This window comes from Pieris napi, chromosome 19, assembly GCF_905475465.1.
Source record: "Pieris napi chromosome 19, ilPieNapi1.2, whole genome shotgun sequence".
Taxonomy (NCBI): domain Eukaryota; kingdom Metazoa; phylum Arthropoda; class Insecta; order Lepidoptera; family Pieridae; genus Pieris; species Pieris napi.
In genome coordinates, this window is record NC_062252.1 from 3,489,751 (window position 1) to 3,503,234 (window position 13,484).

A 13,484-nucleotide genomic window follows, 5' to 3' on the forward strand; every position below is an offset into this window, starting at 1 on the left:
GCCCCGTATTTACATATTTTTGCTTCACGCGTCCCTAAAGTTTTCGCCGAAAATTCGATTATACTCAAAGATATCTCAATAACAATTCCCTGGGTATTCGATTCGGTAGCAATATTTTACTCTCAACGTATATTCAATTCTTTTTGGTTTGTTTCTGTTTTATTAAGATCGGCGTATTCGAGCGTGCTCGCCTAAATAAGGTTTCAACGTTTTGGTCTATTGCTTCATCTTAGTATAATATGAATTTGTGTGGGGTTGTAAAATATAAAACGTAGGAAAATAAAAGTAGTTCCAGCTTTAAATTCATTACCGCAGTAGAAGTGTAATTGTAATTTGAATATAACACACAAATTCCAGCGGCCATAGCTGGAATTTGTGCATTTTGTTTTTTTTAATTTTTATGTGAGCAATTAACACATGAAGGCAGCTCAAAAATCTACAACATGTCAAGCAAAGAAGCCTGATCATTTGCTTGTTTAAAAACATTAAAATTATTAAGGAAATGAATGCAATGAATGCATATTGGATTGGATAAGCACACATCCGCAGAGATAAACAACATTTTAACATCCAAAGATACTGTATTTTCGTCAACAAATGAATCTTAACTAGCATATAATTTATTATTTATTTATTTATTTTCTCACAAAAACTTAAAGTTAGGACATAAGCAAGTGACAGTTATATTCTTACTTCTGTTTATGGAAAAAGCTAGTCTGTGTGAGACTGATGCCTGCTAAAGGTAAGAGTAGGTACCTGTGTTATAGGTCATCAGGCCTCCACCACTTCGGATTGACAGAAGATACAATACAATACAATACATTACAATATATAGAGGAAACCAGATGGGGTATGTGTGAATGTGTAAATTATGTGTATGTGTGTGGGTGTGTGTCTGTGTATATTTTATTACTTAAGTGGTAGATGATGAGATATGATGAACATTGAAAATTAATATTGATTCAAGATTGCATTTCCTGCTACGCTGCTACGGAATTGCAACGACTTGATAAAATCAATTAGGAACGGCTATTCTCTTGAGTATTAATTAAGGCAATGTAACGATTCTTTAATTTAAAATTCCGTTCAATTGGGATTGATATCGGCTTGGCAGTTGATCAAAGGGATGTCCGGGTTCAGCCCTGATTCACAAAGAGTTCGCTTTGACTCGTAGCCTCTTATTGGCACGTGTTTGTTCCGGTGTTTGTTTGATTTTGAGTGTCCAAAATAATACTTTTTTATTGTGCTTTACAAAGAAATGATGGCAATTATTAAATCTGTACATTTTAACAAAATTCGTGAAAGTTATGATACGCGTACTGACATTATAAATAATATTTTATACGCCAGAATATATTAAATTCTGTATATAGTAAATGGACTCGAGAATGTTCTATTTTAAAATCTTCTGTGATAGAAATTAATGAGCTATCACAAGCGGCGATTACATCTAATTAGTGATTTCTAATTGGGCAAAACGCCAGATAGTGATCTCTATTGAAAAGTAGCCAATGATCCTAGCGAGTGTCCAACACATTTAATAACGCTAGAAGAATTACACGCTCGAATAGAAAATACACTGAAAATAACCTTCTGCAGAATGCGCAACCCTTTTAGACACGACCAACCAACTTCCCTCATAAAGAAGAAACTGACAATTACATAGTTCTGTTTAAAAATAAGTATATTATTATACTTCTAAGAATTAATTTTTAAAACTACCTCCCTCCTTTTGCATTTTAAGAGAACTAACGCATCCACAAGCTTAGATGATAATCATAAATTCGAAACATTATTTACACGGGCAAAGGTTTTCGGCAAAGCCTAAAACATCATTTGCGGTTTATACATTTTGTATTAAATGAACATACTACCTGTGAATATTGTTTAAATTACAGTTAGTAAATGGGGTTGATACTAAGAAAAATATTCTTCAAAATGATTTAAAGATACAATAATAATCTAGTGGTGTTTTGGCATCAGATTGCATCCATTTAGTAGGTGATCAGCCTTCTCTTTGTCTTTGATTGGCACTAGGTTTTGCTTTTCGCCCTTTATTATATAAAAATGATTCAAGTAGGCACTTAAGATCGATAATTGTGTTTACAATTTCATAGAAATTCACCTTCCAAGGGCCTTATCTGGCGTTTACGTTACTTCAAACAACTCTAAAATACGTTAAATATATACGCGTATTTACTATACAATATAGATACATAAGGGGCGCGCATTAGGCGTACAATCCGCAGCCTTGCCGCCTCGGGCTGCAGGTGTTTGATACAAAATGTCGGTTTAATTAGCAACCCTAGCCTCGGGCCTCCAATTACGCTGTAAAATAAAAAATATCGACGCTCGGCATAATTACAAACTTGTAGCATAATGTTATGTGCTTTCTGTATTTTTTCCTCGTATGCATAAATACAAAATTTTAACAAAACTCTTGGTTAATTAATGTCACAAAATAACAAAAATAAAATGAATTCACAAAGCATTAAAACCAGAATTCCGTTATTTAGTAAGTGAATAAAACAATATTGTTTTCCTCTCTTTCTTTATCATGATAATATGGTCGTTCACGCGTACCAGAATATATAAATTTGGTACATGAGCAAGCTCAGTACAACTTAAGAAATGTCAAGTGTGATTAACGACAAGAATCCAATGCAACTCTTTTGCATCCTTCAGTAATAGTAATTACCCGTTTGTATTACAAGTCATATTTTTTTGTATTTATGCCGGTTACTTCACGATGTTACTTCACCGTCCAAAAAACTATTTCGGACCTAGAAATAAATATTCATCGGTGAATAGCTGGGGTTCGAAGGAACTACATCACGTGTGATTCTATACGTTTAACCACTACGCTAAAACTGTTCTATAAATTAACACATACATGTTATATAACCTTTTTGGAAGCTATGCCTTTGTTGCCATTTATAATCACATAGCTCCGTAGCTGGTATTATTGTGATTTTATGTAGGTATAGATTAATTAATGAAAGTGCTGAAAATATGTCATGCGTCTGATGCAGGAGTAGGGTAAAACAAATGAAAATCATAATTTGTACTCGAAAATGACGCGTTAAAATTATGAAATTCATTATTGGATGGAGAGTGTCAGGACTCACGAATCACTTCACAAATGATTTTGCTTATAAATAATTTAATAAATTAACATTTTAGAAATCCTATATATATTGTTTAGAATATGAGATTCTATTAACACGTACATATCATTACTTATCTGTAAATAAGATTAAGGACATCCATTTGAATAACTACGATTAACTAATTACTATGATAACAGAACTAAACAAATCGTTTAAAGCATTCAAGTGCAATATTCCCGATTGTCTTTTTAAAGTGAAACTTTTATTACATGTCTCAAACTTTTTCGTCTGTGTGTTGCAAGTCGCGTGACGGTCGGCCGCGGAGTAGGGATAAAGTGAAAGGCGCTCGTCATAGCAGCCAAGGCCAATATGGCGGCGCCTATAGTTTGCAGCCGCTGACCGTGTAGTGTATAGACTATTATTTAATAAGTATATATAATCTAAATAATTGTTAAGAATTATGTATGTCGTACTCTCTACACAGAGTTCAATAAAAATATTAGTGGGAGACTTAGTCTACTTTTATTAATTCCCATTATCATTCCGATTTTCCAAGCATAAAATTAAGATTGATAAAGCGATTTTTATACCCTTAATGGAATATTATTCCAAAAAAATTTAGTTAAATATCTATAATGTGAAAAAAAGTTACATTTTTACCGTGGTTTCATAAAACAACACAATCCTTTTTTTTATTTAATCTTACTTTTTTAATTTAAATCTATTTACCATCAGTTTTAAGAGAGGCGCTAAAACCAATTATTATGTAAAAGAGTTGTGTGACACCGGTGTCTTGGTACGTCAATTTGGTGTCGTTATAAGCCCAGACATTCCTCTCACGTCCCCACGTCCCATCCGATTGAAACTGAGCCCGGAATTAGAATACCGACTTAGAAACACATTGAAAACACATCCCTTTGAAACTGTTGTAATTGAGTTATGCATTGTGCCCCAGTTGGTACATACCTTTATTAAAAACGTCGCGTACTTTCAATTACGTTTGGTTAATTACATAATTGTAATATAATGATTTATATTTGGCCCCCGTGAACTTCGTTTTGCCTTAATATGTTACTTTTGCCTAGCCTACTTTTTTCAAAATCAAAAGAACTTTATTCATATAGGTAGTACACTTATGAACGTCAACAGAAAAGATGTTAAATTGATTCTAAATTTACATTTACTACCAGTTTGCAAGTCAAGGGCGTAGAGCGGACAAGAAGAACATACCAACACTTTTAGTTGCTACGTACCAACATATGGAACATTTTGCTATGCTAGAGCAACTGTTCCCTTTTCCGGAATAAGAACCTACGTACTGAATTTAAAAAACCTTCATCCGAGTTCAAGATATAAACAAAAATATACTCGAATTTGTCCAGACGAGTTTTGCGCTAAGCGACTTATTTGCGATACATTTTTATTTATGTTGCAACTCAGTTTATTTGACCTAAAAAACTTTTAATTGGTTGTACTGAAACCCAAGACGAAAATCCGTAACATTATTTATCTTAATTGTTTAATGAGAAATAAATAAAAAATTGGTAAATTTTTAACTCGCAAACAAAAAATTACTTAAAACATATTAACCAAAATATATATACTTAGTGTGTGGCCTAGTGCCTGAAGCGTGCTATCCTAATCTCTGAGTTCGTGCGTTCTGATCACAGCTATGCACCAATGGAAATTTCTTTCTATCTTCGCAATAAGCACTTGCTCCTACTATGAAACATCGAAACACCGGCATTTTTCAAACCCAAAAATTGATGACGCGTGTCAGACACAGAAGGCAAGGCCCATTTAGGGTTGTAGCGCCACTGGATTATTATTACAGTACATAATTACACGCTTTATCTTAGCTTCACCTGTATGTATGTATGTATGTAATCGACTCCTTCAGACTCGATTTTGACCCACTTTAAACGGACATATTTAATTCAAACTTTGTAGTCTTATAAAGAATCAGCGACAATATAATAATTTCATAGGTTTATCTCGAAAAAACAATGAAATTTTTTTTAAGTCTACAAAGCAATACGATTAAATTGAGACAACACGTATTGCTGCTAGGACTAAAAAGTGGAAAATAAATATAGTTAAAAAAAACTATAAAACACGCTTTTAAAGCACATCAAACTAAAAAGTGAAAAATAATTCCTAATTTAGGCTGAAAATGGTAATGAACAAAAAATACTGGTATTATTGTGAAAAAGCGTGGGGCGCTCTGTGCCATATTTTTCGTCTATCGAGCAACCATTTTCAGCTTAAATTAGGAATTATTTTTCACTTTTTAGTTTGATGTGCTTTAAAAGCGTGTTTTATAGTTTTTTTAAACTATATTTATTTTTCAATTCAAATCAGTAATTCCTAGCGGCTTCACTAAACTTTAGCTTCCAATGTCGATAAATTATCGAATAAAATATTTCCTACAATCTGATATCAGTTGCAAGGTAGCTAATAAATGCGGCTGTACACGTCACAATGACGGCCCGATTCAATATTGCTCTAGTTTTGGGAATCAAACGTGACAGGAATGCGGCGTAGTTTGCTTCGACGCCCGCAAATATTCTTCGCATCACTTCTATTGGATTAGAAAACGTGCATTGGATTGATGGAATGCGCCGCAAACTGAATTATTTGATATTGGGGAAAGCATAAACTATAATGAGATTCGTTTTAAAACGTATACGTATGAAATGTTTTGAATTAAATGAAGTCCTATTTGGCCAATATTGGCCGAGAATAATTAAAATAAGGTTCAGAGTCGTCACTTAGCTCAAACTTATCTGAGCATTTGCGCTAGTCCAGCCGCCCATCGATGTATTTATAAACCAATTCGACTTAATGTCTTCCCAGAAAAGAGCGTTCAAATTCTTAAAAGGCCGGTAACGCACTTGCGAGCCCTCTGGCAATGTCAGTTTCTCTGGGGAGTGGTTTAACTTAATATCAGGTGAGCCTCCTGCCCGTTGTTTCATTTTAAAAAAAGTTACTAAATCTTGTTATTTTAAAAAACTAAAGGGTATTTATTTTATTTATAATTGAGGACTTCAACTCATCTATTTTCATCACAGCCGGACAATAACGAACAACTTGATCCAAGTCTAACAAAAGGCATCTAGCAGCTATAAGTATAATGTTATTGCTATATTTGTAGACTAGTGTGTATTGTGTATCATGATTTTTTGCATCCTTTCTAAATGGACAATTGATCCCAAAATAATAATTCGAACCATTCCTTCCTGAGGCGCGATTACCAAAACAATAACTCTTTAGTCCTCTAACACTATAGATTTGGAGAATTAATAGTCCTCCAATTTCCCGTCACAAAAAATATCGATCTCAAGTTATCGAATCTCCAGTTAATCGGTTTAGTCTGGTTCTGATACCTCGAAACTGATTTATCCACGATTAATGCAAACTCCATTAGGGACGTATTTTAAATTTAAATGAAACGATATGCATGCAGCTTTTGCATGCATTAATTTTGCACAATGAGATTTAAATTTCGTTACCTTCATTTCTAATATAAATAGTATATATGAATAAAGAATTTTTATTGTCTTTTAAATATAGATTACTACCGAACACTTTGTACCTCTCCTTTGACGTTCGGGCACTTGGAACTCGCGAAGGTGACGTGCTGTAGTTTCGGAGGCCAAAGTTCACCTTGGGTGAGCTGGGGAGATGGCGCCGGAGGAGTATGTTAGTATGTTTAATGTTGTATACCAGGTTCCTAATGTCATGCTGTCAAGACTATTATTATATGCAAGTCAAGTCAAGTCAAAATTAGACCACTTAAAATGGCACCTTTGAACGTCAAATAAAATATAAAGAAGATTCTAGTTGCCTCTTCCAAAAGGTAGTTTCGTGTTGAGAAGAATGGGCAAGAAACTCCACACTAAGGTGCTCTTTTAAAATAAGTTAACAATATTGTGTTTACATTACAAAAAGTTAGTATACATGTTACTCACATATTTACAAATATCGAAACCGTAGAATATTATACATTAAATGGTAATAAAAATAATATTAAAAAAACACAATAAAACAGTGTGTGAGATAAAATAAAATAATTACATTTTGTAGCATTATGAATTAAAAAAAATAACAAATATATGTGAAAGCAAAAAATCAGCAACCAATTTGATTTTGAATACACGTAGTAGCATGTAACTTCTTAGTATGACTTACTCAGCAATTATGCACGAATTTAATTAAAATTTATTCACATTTGTTCCTCCTTTCAAAAGAATACGTCTTGGCCAAAACTCACCGTTATCCAAATTGAGCATTTTGTTAACAATCTAGGTTTGGATCTATAGTTGCTCTCACACTTTGAATTGAATTTTCCTTTAGGTTTTTCTCTTCCTGATTGTCACATTCATTCTTTTTATTTACTTTATGTACCGATGTTTCAGTGTGCCGGCAAGCTTCTGTGTATAAATAAGTAAAATTTTATAGTGTTCAATAAGTTAACATAATATTTATTGCCATCAATTGGTATGGATTGGTATAGGTAGGAGGAAGTGTTATTAAGAAAGAATAAATATGCATAGAAACAAAATTCCATCGCTGCAACATCGTGATTCAAACGCAGGAACACTCTCTCGCACTTAAGTCACTATGCCCTAGACCACTTTGACATACAAGTGTATAATATATCTCAATAGCATCACCATGGTAATATTGATACAAATGGTATGCATATTGAAAAATTTATCGAATTACAGGAAGTATGTTTATGATTAATTTCCGTGTATATTAATTTTCAGACAGCAAAGAAAATTCAACCTTTGATCATATATAATCAATTTATCTTTGATCATAAGTAACCGATTCGCTTTTAAACTGTTCGTGGAGTTAATTCAAACAAGATTTTTTTATTACGAGAGAGATAACTTTTTCAAAACTGCATTGTTCATGTCAAATGTCAAACTTGATTAATTAAGTATGTTCGTAAATTGAAATTTTAAATGTCGAGGGCGATGAACTTAAGTTGGAGTATTTTAGTTGCACAATTAAATCTTTCATTTCTTCCATACAATTTTCATGATAACTTATACATCTCGACATAATTTTTTTTAATGTGCCTATAATATCCCCCCTTAATAATAAATAAATCAGTCCAGTCCTCGCACAGCGGTTTTCGCAGCGGCGGTCGCGCTCAAATCAGTCGTGAAGCAGTCATTTTACGATTTGGCATTCTGATAAACAATAAATTACAAGCTCCTGGCCTAAGAGCCCAGCCCTGCGATTCTGTTCGAAAAGTGAGTTACAGAATCCATGGGCAGGACGGCCATGACTGGTTCATGACTGATTTCAGCGCGACCGCCGCTGCGAAAACCGCTGTGAGAGTTCGAAAAGTGAGTTACAGAATCGCAAGGCAGTAGTTTTGTCTATAACACTCCTATCGTTTTTTCCCGATAGCTTAAAAATAATTTGATAGGAAGAGACGAAAGAGTGTTTTAGTTCAATAAGTACAAGACTGACTTAGTTTTTATGAATATTGGAGTTTATCTTATACTCTCCTGCTTCCTTATTCTGTAACTCCAAATATAGAAAACAACTCTGAAGTTAGTAATTGTCGAAATTATGTATATGGGCAACCTTGTACTAGTCTGGGGTTTTACAATAAAACTTTATATCGTGAATTACTTTACAATTTTCTTAATCTACAGAGTAATACTAAAAATAATTAAAAATTACAGAAAAGAAAATTGAAAGAAATTTAAAAAGTTTGGTCCTGTGGCAGTGTATAGTCCTTTTCACGAAAGAAGTCCCCCAGACGCGGCGCTGCAATCGCATGACGTAATGTTGCCATTTATGAGTAAAAAATTTACCTATTTTATTTACATTTAGCAGATGTAATTTATCAAGTAATATTATTTTCTGCATACTTCGAAGAAACAATATTTCTGTTATGTAAAAAGTATATACATATTTATTTACTTATATTAGCGGTGTTCTACCTACTTACAGGGAAAAGTTGAGAAAATAGGGTAAAGAAAAGCAATACAATTTTTTATTCAGAGTTTTATTGCATAATTGTTGGGTTACAATTTTTTTCGAAGTACACACCGCTGTTATACCGTTTGTAATTCTTGTTATAGTTATTTCTGACACACCTGCAATTAATTTATGAACAACTAAAAATAATAATAACTTTAAGTTTATAATGCTTATGTAATATATGTTTTAATTTCAGTTACCTAGTTTCATCACGTTATGTATTTGTTCAATTTTGTCGCAAAAACGAATTTATATCATAAAAGTCCCATCAATACAGCAAAAAAATATTAAATGGCAACTCTAAAAAGTACCTGTTATGGCGGCAATTCTCTTCCGAACATTGTTTAGTTGTATTAAAACACCTTGATTCTTATGTTCCGCTTCACAGAACTCTTTCACCTTTAATATAATTTCTCGAGCCGAACTTTTTACAACTGGCAGGAATTCCTCGCTATATTGCGATAGTTATTCGTTGAGCGAGGAAAGCACCAGCTCCGGGGTCACCGGTACTATCTACCAATACAATATTTAGAAACAGATGACGCCATATTTTACGCCATAAAATAACATTAAGGAATTATAAAATTATTAAGAGTTACTTATTACAGTTAGCATGACACATGTCAGCATCAAGTTTCCAATCATTGTAAAATGCCAAGGTCGGCCGTATTAAGTTCTGCTAATTATTATTGGTTACATCCTTGAAATGATTATTTAGAGTTACTGTACGGGAACTGTATGAAAGTCTAAGAAATTAGGAAGCATAAAATCATATGCAAATATTCTGTAAGATTTAATAGCAGCTGTGCTAATGAAAGAGCGTCATTCAATTAAAACGGATAATACCCGCAGATCTCGATTGTCGAATTGGCGACGCGGGTGTTACCAGGGGTTGTTGGGGGATATCAGGGAAAGGGGGGGCTAATGATCCCCTAATTGGAAGGCTCACGCTCGTCTAATTGCTACAGCGATTATATTCACTTCATTTCATATGCACGGCGCGATGCTAGCGATTCTAATGTGAATTTTGAGTTATTACTTGATTTTTTTCTTAGGATATATCTATACTAATATTTTAAAAATTATACTTAATGGTGGTGGAATTTGTTTTATTAAAAAAATCATCAATAAGAATAAAACAATCGAGCATTATATTTCGTAGCAGCGTTGTACCCTTCTTTAGACATACAATTAATTTTTAATCTTCGAATAGTGATAATTTAAATGACTGAGCATGTCTGGTTGAATGACGTGATTTTAATGATTGAGTTGGGAAATATATTTAGTAGAAAACACGAGAAATCAATAGATTTTTTAATGTATAAATAGTCACACGCATTCAACCAGGTTTATTAAGACTGCGATTAAAATTTATAAATCTTGTACAACTTTGCATAACTATTATATTATGATAGGCATTTTCTGATTTTGCTTTACTCACGAAAATACTAACGGTGGCTAGTAGGGTGGCAGAGCTGCAATACCCGTTTTATTTCCAGGTTTCCCATTAGGGACCCTTATACTGGTTTCATTTTTGAACTAGCTGTTTATTGTAGTTCTTTATTTTTCATTTTATTCGACCTCAGGATGACCTTACATCGTTTCATTGAGAGATGCCTGGACTTATACAGGAAATAATTTTTTTAAATAAAATATATGAATATATTGTTATAATGATTTTGAGCAGTGACCCTGCATTCGAATCACGTCGTACCGAGAAGGAAAACATCTTGAGGAAATCGGCAGACCTTGATTTAAAAAAAAATTGTAGTTTAAGGTTGTTTGTAAGTTAGTCTATAATTATTGTATTTTATTGGTGGCGTCTTGGGGTTTTAGTGGGTATGCACAATCGCGAGGCCCACATATACCTTCCGCACTAAGCAGTCGCGCCGCGGTAGGAAATGTGCAATGCATTTCCCCAAGTAAAAAAATAATTATTTTATGGTATGTATGCTCTAAATAAAATAAATAAATAAACGTAAATGTGACATATAGATAGTGATATCAGCGTGACATTTATTTGCGTTTAATATTTGTCTTTTTCGTTTTATGCACACGTAGATGCTCGCGCAACATCTATAGTCGTATTTTTAATTAGACGAAGCCAACTGACAGTAGCTAATGTCACTTTGCAAAATAATGTTGCCATATTTAAAGTAATAGTGATGCGTTCAGTTCCTGTTAATCAGATGAATGAACAATGAGTGTGAATAGTTAATCATTTCAAACAATAAAAGAATATTATTTCTATTTCAAAATTGTATAAAAGTGCTCTGATATAAGTTAGGTACTAGTACTATGTAACTACAATCACTTTTTTGACGTCTTATTACAAAGCGCGGCGCGGCGACTAGTGCCATCACCGATCATTCATTCAGGGGTTTTTACTTTGTCACAACACTATTTTTATTTCATTAAAAACTGACAACACCGTAAACGTCAGTTGACTTCGTCTAATTAAAAATACGACTATAGTTACATTTTTAGCAAAGACTAAAGCAATTGTTTACTGCTTATAAACAGTAAGTTTAATATCTTAATAAAAATTGTAATAGATGTTTAAGGAACAAAACAATTAAAGCTCAGAGCTTCCAGCAAACACAAGTATTCGAAGCAACTAACGGTTTGACTTGAGAGTTTCATTTCACATAAACTTACATTATATTAGCCATGTATTTTAAGATTTCCGGAAAAATTTCAATGATATTTTTTGTTATGTATTATATTATATATTATATTTTATAAAAAACTAGCAGGCCTGGCGAACATCGTACAACCTAACCTAACAGTCGATTCTTTTTTTTTTTTAAATACTTATTCTGCTATTCGGGACACCGGTCTAGCTAGTAAGATAAAAAAAAGAAAGTTCATAAGACAACAAAACGTTAAAAAATAAAAATTTACCTTCCCGGAACCCCTCCACTAACATTGGAATTTTATGATATGGTATTAAAGTTCAAATTGACTTTTAAGTATTATTACGAATATTTTGTATGAGAATATAGAAAAGTGTTGTTTTTAGACTTTTTACTAAATTTTTCTCTCCGTAAGAACCATCCTCGTACTTCAAGGAATATTATAAAAAAAAATCAGACAAATCGGTCTAGCCGTTTTCATGTTATGTCGTGACAACGGAAAACGGGTTTCATTTATATATATATAGATATAATATATAATATAATAATAATAATAAATTATTTTTATTATATTTGATGAATAATTCAAACTATTCACATTGGTGTTTATTCGTTCGATTTATTTCTTGATTTTTATAAGTTTTATTCAGAGCATAAACAACACTATTCTTATTCCATTCTACATTCATCGCTTAGCAGCTGACAACTTTAATACTAAAATCTTAAATTCTTCTTATATGAAATAGCTAAAAATTGTTTAAGGTTTCTGGAAACCTAATATATACGAACTTTTTAACAATTTGTACTGGAAATAGATAGTATGATGGCCACATCGACAAGCGGAAGGAACGGACAGACGTCTATTTGCTTTAGGTGTGAAGTGCAATCGAGTCTTGAAACTTTTCTCATAATCTCGACGGCTAAATTAAAGCTTAATTTCGTAATACCTGCTCTATTGTGAACTAACTTGGGGACTTTGCTTAGTTTTATTTGTCAGGCGCCAATTTTCATGGCACTAATGGAGTTCGTCTCGTGCAAACTTGTGTTCATTAACAACATCTGCTAGATTAAATTGACCATTGCAAGTTCAGTAGTGTAAACCTCTATGGGTTTTGGCGTTGGATTTCTGCATCTGTTTCACTTATTGTTTTTCTTTATAGAAAATTCCTCCCGTATCACCTCGACGTCCGCCGTTCCACAACTGAGCGTTTTTCAAGGCAGCTTTTGCCGCGCTTTGCCACTTTGTGGAACCAGCTGCCCACTGAAGTATATCCGAACCAATTCGACTTAGGTTCCTTCAAGAAAAGAGCGTACCAATTCTTAAAAGACCGGCAACGCACTCGCGAGCCCTCTGGTATTGAGAGAGTCCATGGGCGGCGGTATCACTTACCATCCATAGGTGAGCCTCCTGCCCGTTTGCCCCTAGTTCTATAAAAAAAAATTGCTAAGATTGCTCTGCTTTTCATTTAATTGTAATTTGGGTTGTTGTATGTTATTCATGAGAAATAGATATCTTAATCTGTATAATATATGCTCACTGAAAATCAGTGCTGTGTCCACAGCTAGGGGCTGTTCAAGTATTACGTAAGCAGATTTACTGCAATTTATCCCACTCCTCTTGACAGCAAAAGTAAGCAAAGCTCCCAAAAAACTAAGTAAATAATTTTTTGTAGGAATCCTCGAAAAAGCCTGATTTCGTTTTAAAGCATAGACAATGTGTGAGTAGTAT